Below are 15,410 nucleotides of genomic sequence, written 5' to 3' on the forward strand. Positions count from 1 at the left end.
AAGGCACAAATACAAGCAGCTTTATTTGATGAGAACTAACTGTTGAAATACAGCATTTGAGCAATTTCCCCTTTATGCTCTGAATGTGCAATTTTTTGTCATGAAGAAAACTGATGAGGTGACTATTTGAAAATGTGATTGCACCGATTTCCTCCGTTACACATTATCTGAACTCAAAAACGAAAACAATCAACTAAAGGCGCAAAAGTCATGTGAACAAAGTCTCAAATCGAAGCAACAAGATTCAGCAAGAGTTTTTAATATTATTTACTCCCCTTCTTATGAATATCTCTAGTGGGCCTCTGGCCAGCAGCACAGTGCATCGGCAGAGAGTTCAGCGAAGAAAGTACTGGTTTAACCAGCTGATGTTAGACAGAGAAAATAAGTTGTTTCCAAAACTGCTTTTTAAACTTTCATTCAAAGACAGAAGAGTGGCACAACAACACTAGCAGTAAGTTGTTTAAATCCTGCTCGACCCTGCTGATAACGTCTGTGCTATTCTCCTCTCAGTCTTGCAGGTTTGATAACAAAAGTTTCATCAGACTTGACTTGTTGACTCAAAAATGACTTTCAGCAGTTGACAGGCTTTATGATTATAATCTATTTTATAGTTCAGTATTTCTTTTAATGAACAGCTTGTGTTTTTTGTTGTTGTTGTTGTTTTGTTGTTTTTTTTGGAAGATGGTGGTTTCTCTCAGCAAACTAGCAATTTACCTCAAAACCTTCCTCTGAGCAACTCTCAGTCTCTGCCAACTGTAATCCAGCCAGCTCCCACAGGCACTGTCTTCTTTGGTTTATTCTCCAGTAAGAGACAAGTGACACCATTATGGTGGAAAAAAAGGGAGTCAAGATACAAAGTTTTTGTCAGTGTTGGACATTTTAATGGCGTTAGCTTTACAGCTGGATCAATCTGATCATTTTTCCAGACACCTGGAAATAAATCCATAAACAGTTATCAAATCCAGGCATGCTGGAAACTATCATGTCACTAGCTACAAAGTCCTGGCAGAAAATAAACCAGCTAATGCTATTTATTATAAGCACAAGGACACACTTGAATGTCCCTGTTAACCTCGTGTGGACCCACATGAACTCCAGTGTTTCATCAAAAAAGTTTCAAGGATCTGTTTAGCTCAGATTTTGAATGTACCAGAATATGTGTCGGATATTACGTGGCATGCTTTAAGAGCAACAGACAAAGGACACAAAACTTCTTTTTCTTTTAAGAAAAGGAGTAAAGTTGCACTCCACCAGTACAGGATTAGACCTGCTTTCCTGCAGCAGCTGATGCTCTCCTGTGAGAATGAATGCACACTTTCAGCATTGTGCACAAAAGCCCACACTAGAAAGTTCCCAGTGTTCACGGCAATGTGGCATTCAGAAGGCCATCTGGCTGTATTATTTTACATATTCTTTCACCACAAAAACGTGGTGTTCTTGTGTTTCATGTAGTGCTTTGGCGATCTTTTCTAATGAGAGCGCAGCAAAAGGGGATAGTTCCTCTTTCACAGGGTTATTTCCCAGAGCTGCGTAGAAACTGCATGTGTTTATCAACTCCCATTTGGGTGTCAAGTGCTCGAAAGCCAAAAGAGACAGCGAGGAAATCAGCTGCAGCTCAAACAACGGAACCCCTCCAAAGGTGACAAGCAGCTGTGGAAGTGATCATATCTTTCACAATCTCACTCAGAGGGGAACAGTGGAGTATCTCTGTCTGTGGCTGCTGCAATGTGATGATTCAAGAGACCTTTTGTACGTTCCCAAATCCCAGCACCAACCCCCAGTGCACTGTGTCCAAACAGCACACTGTCTGGCACTGAGATAATGTTCTCAGGCAGGAACAGCAATTTGATTGGCCTCTTCACTTTTGTTTGCAATGGGAGATATCCTCTTCGAGCACAGTGAAGCCTGAACACTGTAACATTCTGGCTCGGCTGTCATGTCAAGGCAAGACCCCGCCCTCTGAAGACTTTGAAAAACTTACAAAAGTATCAAATTCCACGTGGTTCTTAAACTGGGGGTCTGGTTAAAATAGTCACTCTTATGTTGCTTATCATTAAAATGCTGTCTACTCATAAACCTCAGTCATTTATTAACTAAGACCTTTTGCCTTTCTTTCCTTTAATCCAGCTGTGAGTTTCGAAGGGCAGTCCAACTGCTTGGTAAACGTCCCTGAAATGGAAAGAGCCTCTTATCAGAACAGAAGAAGCAGTAAAACACTTAAGACTGTTATAGTTCCGAGATATCGCCAAACCAGTATTTCTGGTAATGTCAAGTTTTTTTTTATTGACTCCTAAGAAAAAAATCAAGATTTCAATTGTGGTTTCGGAAAAATGAGAGACTAAGTCACGATATATAATTTATACAGTATATATTTTATAAAAAATATTGGTTTGAATGAATGAATAAAGACTGATAGAGAGCTGAAGGTGCTATAGTGTGGACACTGCACTATAATATATCCCTCTTCTTGTTGTTCTCCAAGCCCTTTGTGACAGACAAGCAGCCCCGTGACTAATGATGACAGAAACAGGCTGGGTTTTACCTGTGTAGAAAAAAACGAGGATTAGTCATACAGACGACACACAAGTGTTAAACAGTAAAGATGTAAGTGTAACACGTGCGAGTCAGCAGGGCGTACACCCACCACGTGAACCTCTCTGTAACAGCCAACCACTTGCGCTTGTGTTTCGACAGGGCACAAGTGAAATGTTGATCTTTGTTCCCTTTGCTGAGGAGAGAAAAGAACACCCGATTATGTAAAGCACGTATGCGTACAGTAATAAAACCAGGTCCAATGAGTCAGCCAGGCGTCGATGAGATGGGTAAACAAGTCCAAACTACATGCTATCATAACAAAGTGCAGCCTTCCTGCTGTCTAGCAGGATATACAAGTTACAGAGTTATTGGGTCCTTATCAACACTTTACTGTCATAACATTACCATTAGGAACACAAGTGCAAACATCAGATTGAGCAAACGCTACTGGGAACAATAAATGGTAAATGACCACTTGGCACACGAACAAATATAAGATCACATCCCTCCTCCTTAGGTATTCAAAAATCTTGATGTTTTCTGAGAACAGGGTGTCCTTTTTTTAAGGTAACTTGTAGCATCTCTCACAGACGAGATACAGAATACACTCTCTTGGGCAACATCCAAAAAAGTGTACTTTGGTGATTAATTTATTCCAGGGTGTTGAACTTTAAGTCTGACAAGTTAAGCCACATTTCTAAATTAAAGGCTCACCAGTAACGCAGAGATGATTTCTTAACTTCATTGCCAAATGTTAGCCAATACAATGAACACCTCTCCTGTGTCCAAACTAGATATTTGCTTTAGGAAGCTCCTGATTAGCTTAGCATAGCATAAACCCTGCGGTATTGTGCGAAGGAGTCAGGAGTGGCAGAGAAGCATGTGAGGGGGGTGCATGTGTGAAGAGAGTGAGACAGTGGTAAACTGTGTGATAGGATTCGAGGTAAGATTACATCAATAATTGGCTCTGAGTCCATTCTTGTTTGAATTGGTGATGAACAGGCTGACAGACGAGGTCAAGCAGGACTATGATGTATGCAGACGATACATGTGATATGTAGTGAGGGCAGGGAACAGGTGGAAGATTGTCTGGAGAGGTGGAGGTATGCTCTGACAGAAGAGGTATGATATACAGTAGAAGAAGGATAGAATACGTGTGTATGAATGAGACGGAGACAGGTGGAAACATGCACAGAGTGAGGGTGAAAGGGATGGTTTACAAGGTAGCAGTGAGACATTTGGTATGGTTTGGAGAGAGGGGTACTGACAAAAAGACAGAAGGCCAAGCTGAAGGTGTTAAAGTGAATGAACAATATTAACGGGATAAGGCAATGCTGAGATGGTTTGGACATGTGGAGAGGGGATAGTGGATACATTGGGCAAAAGGCTGTTGAATATGGAACTGCCAGGTAGGAGACAAAGATGAAGACCACAGAGAAGATTCATGAATGTAGTGAAGAAGGTCATAGCAGAGAGTTGGTGTGACAGACAGGGGTTAGATGGAGGCAGATTATCCACTGTGGTGATCCCTAAAGGGAGAAACCAAAAGAAGAAGAAAAAGAAGCAGTATAAATCCTGGACACTGGCTCTATCCAAGGATATGTGCCAAGTCCCACAAATGACCCTATTTAAGCTCTTTTCCCCCCACAGTTGAATTCATAGTCATCACGCAAAGCTAAGCCAACTCCTAGCAAGAGCATAGTTTAATTGTCATAATAAGAGGCAAAGGCTCTATATATTACGACCAGTAACTGCAAATTATTCATACAAAAGAAACTGTAATGTGCAGTTTACACATGTGCACAAAACGCCCCATGCAAACACCTGTTCATGTGGAGAAATCTTATCTAAAGACAGGGCTTTGTGCACATAAACAACAAACAAATTAACTCATAAAAGCTGCCCATGACAGCTTTCATAGATAGCGTCATTCAGGTGCTGCTTTTCAACAACAACAAGACCAGAACAGTGCTCAACTCCCTTCCTAGCACTTTGCAGAAAGGGGGCTTAGGCTGAGAAGAGGTCACTGTGCGAGCTCTCAGAAGGGTGGGAGGTGTTGTTTAGATGGGAGTCCCATTTGGTTGTCATCCTCCCTGTCTTTTTGCCTCCAGGCCGTCAATGTTCAGCCACACAAGAGGCAACCTTCTTTACCACTATGTTAATCCTGCTTTCCTCCCCCGCCTCGGTGCCGCCTCCCCGGCACTCTACTACAAAGAACAGAGAGCTGTCCAGCATCACTGGCAGAACATGATAATTTTTTCTGTTGCGTAATTTGAAAGCAGTAGACAAGTGCTCTGACGTGAGAGTGACGACTGTCTTGCATGCAGACTTGAGTTCATAATCACAAGCTGATTTGTACGTCACTCGCTTGACCCTAGGCCCATGCTTAGCCATGAGTATGCACTGCCATCATTGTTCCTTTGGCATGGTGGCTTTGTCTGCTCAACACAATACAGCTCAAAAGAGCAATGTGAAGCGGACACAGTTTTGTTTTTGCACCCATTTGCTGGTCAGTGCTGGTGCTATTCAAAATGCATTGATTGGTGTGACGGCTGGAGAGGGATGTGCCTCGCGGGCACCGGTGAGGGGACAACACTTTGAAATGCACTATTCATCTGGGCGGTGAGTCTGCAGGGGGCCTGCATTAGCTCACTGCGCTGATGCTTTTGAGATGAACGTCTCTTTTGGTGGGACATTCAGCAGAGGCACTTAAATGGCATGCAGTCCATTATTAATGGTCAGTGTTTGAGTGTGTGCAAGATGTACAGGTCATTGCAGTACAGTCATTTTCTACTGACACCGATCGAGATTAAAATTAGAGGAAAAAAATAAATAAATGAGTGGAGAAGCAAATCAAGCATGCTTCCAAGCTGGTGCACTGCATAGTATTAAGTTAAACTCAAACCAAAAAACTTGCTGTTTCTTATGATGGTGAAAAAGGGTTCACTGTTGGGATGAATTACAGGAGCTTCAGTGACAGAGTTCTCAGTCTGACAAGTTTTCACTTTGAAAAAATGGCTACAAGTTACATTTAAATCTGTGGCAACTGTCATCAGCAGTGCAGCTTTGATGACTGCGATGCTGCATTGGTGCATGCAAGGCAAGGCTAAAGAGTAGCTCTTCCTCAGGTGAGTGAGGCTGTCTATGCAGGGTGTGAAAAGACTCGTCTGCAAGAACAATGCACCCATAATTATATAGGGATATTACAGTAATGGCCAGTGGGCTGGTACTTACAGTGCTTTTATGCTCTAAGTGAGTACTAAGCACTTTTTATTACAAGACACAATCGGGCAAACTTTTTTGTTTAAATCGGCATTCTGTTTGTTGAATTATTATTATTTATTTATTTAAAAACTTTTTTATTTTATTGTGTACTATTAATTCTTTTTATTGGCTATTCTGGAACTTCATGTTCTTATTTGTTTTAGTGTTTTTGTGTACAGCCCCTGACTGAGGGGTTTAACATCTGACCCACGGACACTTCAAACTTATGTACTAGAGGACGTGAGAGTCAAACCACCAACCTTACAATCAGCAAGTGATGTGAACATGTTGTGTACATCCAGAGATGAGGGCAGGCCTAAATACTTTATGCCAGCAATAAGGGTTACATGGTTCACTGAGAGGGGAGGATCACTGCAGTACAGTTACTTTGATCACTGGTATCCAGTGAAAGAACATTTATATCCTGATGGAGTATTCACTTCCCCATCCACAGGGCTCAAGGAGTCACTGATTGGGTTCATTAGCATGATAAACAGTTTACTGTGGTGTTTGTAGCCATATGATCGTAACACAGTTGGACACCTGTGGGAGATTTTGGACTGAAGTGAAAGACAGCACTCTCTACCACATGATAAATGAGGGAATATCCAGTATTGTTTCAGACAATAAGAGAAACAGTGCCACGCTGCACTGGAGCTCTTTTCATGGCTTGTGGTAGCCTAATAAAGGTCATGATGTTTTTTTTCTGTCACTTCTCTTTATATGGACTGTAAGCTGAAATAAAACATTAGAATGAAATTACCATTTGGAAAGAATCTCAGAACATAATGACAGATCTCACTATCATTTCCCAGAGCTTATGTCTTTGAACTTGTTTTATCTACTCAACGGTTACAAAAATCAAAGATCAATAAAAAACAGAACTGAAAGTTGTATATAAACTTACAAAATACACTTACGGCAATAAATGTTATACAATTGGAAAGCCTGTTTATGTCCCCTTAAATATTGCCATATTTGTGAGGAATCCAGAAACGCATTTGTGGGTTGAGCAGCAGAGTTGAGAAATTTGACAAATTTTCTCTGCCAATGTCAAGCTGCTAATTCTGCTATTGACTCTTGTTTGGTGTTGTTTATTGGATTGGGGGATTTAAGTCTGAAGAAACAAGACGTGCTAGTAATTGAACAGTTTATTCATTTAACAAACAGAGGCCTCAGTAGCATGAGGAAGACTAATACACAGCCACAAGAGCCTGGCACATCCTCCTCATGCTGGTCACCAGTTTGGTTACACATTGCTGTGGGATGGCATCTTCAACCAAGATTAACCTAGCCACCATGGTTGTGTTGGTCACTCTGGCACTTCCGAGCTGATCCAACAAGGTTTCAGTGGGGTTGAGATCAGGACTGCAGGCACGCCATTCCATCCTCTCAACACCCAAATTCTGGAGGTAGTCGCTGATGAACCGACTCTGTGTAGAAGACTTCCTAATAAGTGCTGACACGGTAAGAAAACTCTTCCTGTTGTGTCTCGGACAGCTCCCTCATATTAAAATTTGGTCTTTCTTTATATTTGACTGTTTATCTCAAAATAATTCATTTGTAAAACGCCAATAAATAAATAAAATAAAAAATGTATTCTTATAATAATGATAAACAACCAGTTGCTGGTGCAAGCCCCCCGACTTGTGCACTACATGACAATAATCCATCTTGCCTATAACTAATGCAGGTTTCCATTTTAATTGCAATACCAAACTTTTGTTTGCAGTTGTGCGCCGTTATGATGCTTTGCGGGCCTGTAATCTGGACGGAATGCGCACATAAGCCTCCCTTTTATATTCCATTTGGCGCAGAGAAAGTTCAAAGTGAAAACAAAAAAACACAGCGAGGCAGAATTTCAAAACATACGACTTCCAAAGAGGCACTGTTACATCACATGACTGTTTCCACCACTTCGACCAGAGTGTGCTCAGAAGTCAGCGGGTTCACAAGTGGGCGAGGCTCAACACGGACTGAAGTGCACAACCCCGGCACGGAGCGTGAACCAGCTTGACCGCGGGCATGCGCCCAGTGCAAGGGACAAAGAAAAGGAAAGAGGGAAACTTCGGCGTGTCCCCCTTTAAAACTCTCAGACGATCGCTCTGTCGCACTCCCCACAACCACACCGTCAACACGTTGTTTATCCTCGAATGACCCCGATGCCGAAGCGAGAACATCCCGTTCCCGAGATATTAATAGTTCCCCTTGCGTCACCAAACTGTGGCCGACCGCTTTGCTTGACACGCAACTGAACCACAAATTATGCCAGCACCACACTCTCGTCCAAAGCAAACATGGTTATAAAACAGGTAGTCATCGTTCTCCAGCAGCTGTCTGCGGGTGTTACAGCCGAGGTGATTACCATTTTTAAGTGTTACACACGTGGCTATTAAGGTGATGATAGACGAGTCTGGGAGACAATAACTCTGCACATTATAGGGAGTTTTGGTGACAAAGCGGCTGGGTTTATGGCATTCTGAGTGGGTATTTCACCAAACAAATATCGCGAGAAAAAAAGAAGAAGAAAAGATTCAGCTGCTGAACACAAGTGCAATTTTCCAGCTCGTGCCAGTGTTGACGAGCTGAAAGCCATAGCCTACAATGCACAATAAGCCATATGTTAACTCACTCCCCTTCCCCCAATCCTGAAGCCAAGTGAGGCTGTAGCTACAGAGCCTGGCCCGCATCGCTCCAGTGGGAGGCAGGGAGGGTGGGGAGAGAGATGGGAGGAGAGTTTCTGTTGCTATGTTCACTGGGAGTCTCCTGTCTGGAGGATCTAGCTCAGGCTGATTTTTTTTTTTTTTTTGGGGGGCTGACATGGCAAGTTGTATGTAGGTCAGCAACAGTAAAACAGCATCGGTAGCTCAAAGGCACACTGGAAGTACTGTCTTTGGGGAAAAATGGGGATTTTTACTCATTGCTGGTAAAAGAAAAAGAAACGTGACAGGCGAGTGCCTTCTTCCAGTCATTTTCTCTCTCCTGTATTCAGTCCATACTGAGACTGCATAGTACCTCCACACCTGCATCCACAACCTCTGCAGCTGAGGCTTTCAGCTCAGGTTGATGCCAAATAAAATGTTCCCCCAGAAACGGAAATAACGCTGATGCATGAAGCAGTAGAGGGACAAGCTATGCAAAAAGGCATAGAAAATAGTACGAGACTCTTATTCCCATCTTCTGTAGCTTGGCGCTGGATCGTATGTCCCCGTAAGTTTATTCAGACAACCCAACTTTGGCAGTTTGTCATGCATAATGAGTTGATGCTTAAGCTTGACTATGGAAAGCAGGAGAAACTCATCATCTGCTGTTTTCAAAGTTAAAAATAAACAATGCTTGAAAAAAAATTTCAAGTGTCGAGAGCTTGGGAAATCATACATTCTTTAATAGTGAGTTTAGCTCATTCATGCCAGATCATGAAGGTACGTGCTTTGCTGCACTGGGTGTCTGTATTCTTTCAGATCCAGTGTGATTAAAACGGCTTGTTTGCCATAAGTGAAATAATTTCGTTTTTCCAAGACAACGAAATTATAGAGATTAAGAGGCTTGCGTGAAACGTACTGGATGGGCGTCAGCAGAACTTGTGCTTGCATTCAAAACCAGGAATAACTTTGGGGTCCAACTAAAATTCCTTTGGCTTTGAATGGTGACTAGATGCACAACATATGCGTGGTGAGGTTGAAGAGGTTAATGAACACCACAAGGACATGACTTCATGCCATTTAGTCATCAGCGGTTTCATTTGATTAACTGCACTTCACTTTCCTGAATTTCATACGAGGATCATCAGGCAGCGTCCAACAAATCTGCGGAGGCCTTCTTGAAAACATGTCTCCAAAATGAAAAGCTCTGCCGGCTAGTCCTGACACGACTGAATGAGCGTTTAGGCTCTCACTTCAGGTCTTTAAAGATTTGTCTGCTCCCACAACCCCGACTGATTACCTTAGTGCTATTTGCTTAGCCTCCCACCACCATCTGTGTTTCAGATCATCCAAGGCAGCTCTAATTACAGTCATAGGCTAGGGCCCATAGATAATGACAATGCTGCTATGATCAGCAGGATTAGACAGGTGCTTGTCGACTTGCTTTGACTTGGACTTTTTATGGTCTGTAATGCAACCTGAACAGTCAGCGAGCAGGGGAGAATTTCTCTCACTCTTTGTCTTCTAACAGATAACAATGGAGATTATTTTAACAAACAAGTGTTTGTCACATTTATAGAGCTGTGTGTTGTCATTTATGGCATGAATAAAATAATGTAATTCTATTTAGTAAATGTAATGGCCTGTCATGTGGTCTTCCAAGAGACTCATAGTAGAGTCTGGTCAAGATGATGGATTAATCTTTTAATGCTCGAGGATTTATATATCTAAGATTTTTATCCAAGAACAATACTCATCTATTTATGTGCAACAGAGTGCAACTTCTCTGATATGCAAAGAGGTGAAGTCACCGACTCCTCTTACTGTGTGATAAGCCGCAGCCACCTGAATCATGAGATTGATGGTGATAATTTGTCTAAAAATCACAGTTCTCAAAGTGTGGTTCATGGGTCATTAGCGGTCCTTGGTAACATTTAGTGTGGCCTGCAAGTGCAACAACTCCAGAGTGGAAATGAAACAAAGACACTGCACTTCTTTAACAGTTTTAAAAAACAAACAAACAGTCAAAACTCACCATTCTCTGAATGGACACTAACTAAATGTGTTCCTGACTCTGATCAGTCACCAAAACGTTAAGACCGCATAGCCTAAAACGGTATCCCAAACCTATTTTTGCCTAACACTTCTGTAAATAACTTATGTTGGGATTTTGACAAGATGAACTTTCACCCTTAGCTCCTCATTTAGTGGCAGAATCTACATTTTAAATCACGACTTTAAAACACTAAAATCTAAATGCCAGGAAACCCGTAATGTGAACATTTATCTCTTTCGTTTTCTGACAGTTTTATTCCTTTTTGCATCACACTTGAAGGTAGAAATTATCAATCAAGCCCAAAAAACCAAAAGTAAGGCCCTCAAGCCAGAAATAAAATGTTTATTGCAAAAGAGGTGGTTACATATGCAGATTTCAACTTTTAAATTACTATTCAAGCATTGCCTGAAACCACATTAATGTGTGGTTATGTTGATTAGCAATCTACTGTTGGTTTAGAGCCATGAAAGATAAGCTTTATTTACTGCTGTTTATTCTGAATTTTTAAATCATTTTTCATCGCCCTAATCAACATCCATAAGTGTCCCTTACATAAACAGAACAGTCTCACTGTTCTAGATCTTAATGTTTAGTCCACTGAGATTGGAAAATCATAGTCAGAGCTCATGGTTTTCTCATGCCAAACAATAGTGTTTATGCATGATCCAACAATAGAAGCATTTCTGCGGATTACAGAAAGTTGCACTGGCGTTAACAGCAGCCTGTGGCTCAGACGGAGCACTGTAAACAGTGACCGTGCTCGGCGTGTGATGTTCAGCAATGCTCGCAGCAGCTGTTTGGTTGACAAGGTAATCAAACAAAAAAGGCAGCGAGCTTTGATTTTGCTTGTTTTTGTGCGATTCTGAAACTCATCTACGTCTATTAAGCTGTGGTCGTAGTCTGACGCAAAGACAGCTGCCTCATGTGGCTTCAGTTCCTGGTGCAAAAGTGATGATCAGCAGTTGTGCTCTTTTTCTGTCTGTCTGGCTGTCTGTTCCCATCTTGCATCCCTAGAATGTTATTGTAGGGCAGTCAGATCTTCTTTGATCCCGACCATGTCAGTCATTCAAAAGGTCAGGGGAAATGTGAGAAAATACAGGGTTTCTTTTTTTTAGCGTGAATCCCACATCTGGTTGTTTGGATGTTGGCCGATGAGCTGGTTCTGGAAGTTTATGCAGCTGAGCCCAAGACGCAAAACACCCGCTCTTTCAGTGAGAAAGAGCTGTTTCGATGCACCATGGGAAAGCGCAGATATGCAGTCACGTCGCAAACATGGAGGTTTATGAAACACCTCTGATCAAAGGAAGGAGCCACTTCAGTTTGACAGATTGTGAAATAAAGTCAGTGGTTGGAGTAACTTCCTGCAGGTTAAGAGAGCTGCTGTTTTACAGCCCCGCTGCTGCATATGGATTCCTTGTTAACCTCTGTGTGGGCCCCAGGTCAACCACGGAAATTCTTTATACCAGTGTGATCTCAGACTAGCACAATAGAGATATGCACATTAGCTATACATTAAAGCTGAAGACAGTTTTACTCTAGCAGAGTGCCCTTAGCTACATGTGCACAGCAGCAGATGACTGGGCGTTTGCTAGTGAAGCTGTTAGCCACAAGCAGACCTATAAGTGTGCCACGCCTCCTCCCCGACTACTTCCCTAAAATACATTTTATGCTGACAACAGAGAACAGAGGGGCCAAATATCACAGGGTTGGATGATTAGATTTAATTTTATTGTAATTCCACATATTAGTACAAAATGCACTTCAGACTTTAACCAGATTATGGGTTGTTTTTTTTTACGACGACCGAGAGCACGTCTGCGCTTCTTCAGATCAGCGGGGAGTGTAACTACAAGTAGGAATTAGTGGAAAGAGTAGTAACGGTATTAACTGCTTCTAATACACCGCACCAAGTGAGGCAGAATAGAACAAGGAAAATATCAATTCAGCTTTGCAAGAATTGTTCATTTCCTACCAAAAAGTATTTTTTTAAGAAATAACAAACCAATGTCAACATCTTTTAAACTTGCATTTTTTTAACTGGTGCGGAGCTCAAGGTGCTTCTCATGTGCAAGCAAAGCACACAGGGAACATGTCCTAACATGACCTGCTGGTACAAAACCACTTAAGACCATTTCCTGGCCTGAACTTCGGCCAGAGAAACAAAACCTCAGAACAGGTACACGTTATGCTCCTCACATACAAGGTCTTAAATAATCAGGCCCCATCTTATCTTAATGACCTTGTAGTACCATATCACCCTATTAGAGCGCTCCGCTCTCGCTCTGCAGGCCTACTTGTTGTTCCTAGAGTATTTAAAAGTAGAATGGGAGGGAGAGCCTTCAGTTTTCAGGCCCCTCTTCTGTGGAACCAGCTTCCAGTTTGGATTCGGGAGACAGACACTATCTCTACTTTTAAGATTAGGCTTAAAACTTTCCTTTTTTCTAAAGCATATAGTTAGGGCTGGACCAGGTGACCCTGAATCCTCCCTTTGTTATGCTGCAATAGATGTAGGCTGCCGGGGGATTCCCATGATGCATTGAGTTTTTCCTTTCCAGTCACCTTTCTCACTCACTATGTATTAATAGACCTCTCTGCATTGAATCATATCTGTTATTAACCTCTGTCTCTCTTCCACAGCATGTCTTTATCCTGTCTTCCTTCTCTCACCCCAACCGGTCGCAGCAGATGGCCGCCCCTCCCTGAGCCTGGTTCTGCCGGAGGTTTCTTCCTGTTAAAAGGGAGTTTTTCCTTCCCACTGTCGCCAAAGTGCTTGCTCATAGGGGGTCATATGATTGTTGGGTTTTTCTCTGTATCTATGAAGCGCCTTGAGGCGACTTTTGTTGTGATTTGGCGCTATATAAATAAAATTGAATTGAATTGAATTGAATTGAATAGTTATCTCCTTCTACATACGTAATCTAGAGCTCTTTATTTAATTATTTTGTATCCAACTGTGTGCATCAGCCGACTGTGTTTGCCCTCCTCTGCAGTGCTGAGAGACTGAACACACCTGCAGCAAAAAGGTCTCAGGTGAGGGTGTAGTCTATTGCCTGGGCAACCGGGAAAAACACTGGCTGTTTGGAGACTCACAAACACTCAAGTTTTATCGCCTTGTTTGTGCAGGTCGCCGAATATTACACAGAAACGGCAACAAAAACACGGAAAGGCAGACACAAGAGGAAGGAGAGGCAGGTTGGCTTTGTTTAGTGTTTTAAACCCACAGGTTTCTGCAGAACTCTTCTTCCGTGCATGAAAATGTTTGGGTTTCCTTGCTGGGGGTAGTAAGCACGTTTAGGAAGAAAGAGCGACTTCCACAGCTGAAGTCTTCAAAGTGAAACCTCTCTTCTTCTTTAAGTGGTGTCTCCTTCCAGAAAATCACATGTGGAAGCAGTTTCACCCTAACCTTCTTTACCGCTGCTGGCCTCATGCCATCTGGCTTAAGTGATGAGATTAGTCACATGAGACATTTACAAATTATCAAGTAAAACAACTGAAGGTACATTGAGCCTGATCTGAGGCAGTTGGCACGCGAAACGTCAAATGTGTAGCATGTTTTCTTTACCCCTCACATGACACTTAATGGGAAGTGAGGACAGGTTTTACACGATCAACAGGGATTATACAACACACACTAGAAAGTGGACATGTTTGCTGTATGTATACTTATATGTATTTATCTTTGTATTACAAAATCAGGGTATCTCTCTTTTTTACTGATTTGATAGTCTTAGGAATAAGGCAAAACTTTCCTGTATATGTTTTGTGAGATGAAATTTAATCAGAAACTCATTACATCAGGACATAATGAGCTTGTGTTTTATATATAACTGTGCCACTTTTTTAACCTATTGTAATAACTCTTTGCACACAGCTTTTTTTTTTTTTTTTTTTGGGGGGGGGGGGGCCCAGAAATATAATTACCCCAGGAAATAAAAGAAAAATGTCAAATATTTGAAATATACGCGGTACTTTAAAGCACACTTCAGCATCCTTGCTATACCATAAAAGCCAAGTTTGCATGGGTCATACTGTCAGTGAGTGTCTTTATAACATTAACATTTGTGTTAGATTCAAACACAGTTCCCAAATATTTTACACCCTTTCACTCATTGTGTGTTTTCTGAGAGGGGGGGGGGGGGGGTCTGAGGAGAAAGTTAGCTCTGGCATAGATGGAACTAATGCCTCCTTTCGTCCCATGATTTTGGTTGTATTGATGGGTCTGATATATAAAACATACAAAGAAATAAACAAAAACATTTGACCCAATTAAAGTGATAACCACCTTGACCACTTTGAACTCTGTTGTTGTGCCTATACGAGGGATCAGAGTGCCCTCTTGTGGCTAAAGCTGGCACCTGGTTGCTGCAGAGAAATGTAATACATATCTAACTGTTGCTTGTTAGATTAAAATGATCAGAGAATGTATTGAAATTTCATCACATTATTTGTTTTCTTCTCAAGTTGGATTTACTTTGAATAGTATCAGCATCTTGTTGACACTCTTTTAAGGTCGTGCAGGGGAAACCCACGAGGTCCATAGTACCGTAGTCTAATTGTGATGCAACTGAGTAATCATCAAGTGCAACATTATCAAGTTCTAAAAAAGCATATATGGGTCTTTAGATTAGATAGTGATTGACTACAGAATTTTTTCAACACACACTTTTAAGTTGTGCTGTGCAACAGAATATCTATTTTTATTTTCTTTTTTTCATCCAATCAAAGCAGTGGAAGAGTCTTATTATTAAAGTTGAAATTTTTCTGTTAGGTTTTGTAAAAGCTTGCATGTATGTTTAGGGAACCTCTGATTTAAAGAAACTAATAGTTTAAAAAATCAATTTAAAGAATCCCAGATATCAAAATTAGTTGTTTATTTGGAGTTCTGTCTGACATCAGTCGCATGTCTAAGTAAT

The sequence above is a fragment of the Diplotaxodon limnothrissa genome, linkage group LG7 (assembly GCF_057381915.1).
Source record: "Diplotaxodon limnothrissa isolate DT_005_m linkage group LG7, D_limnothrissa_male_GT1.1, whole genome shotgun sequence".
Classification (NCBI taxonomy): domain Eukaryota; kingdom Metazoa; phylum Chordata; class Actinopteri; order Cichliformes; family Cichlidae; genus Diplotaxodon; species Diplotaxodon limnothrissa.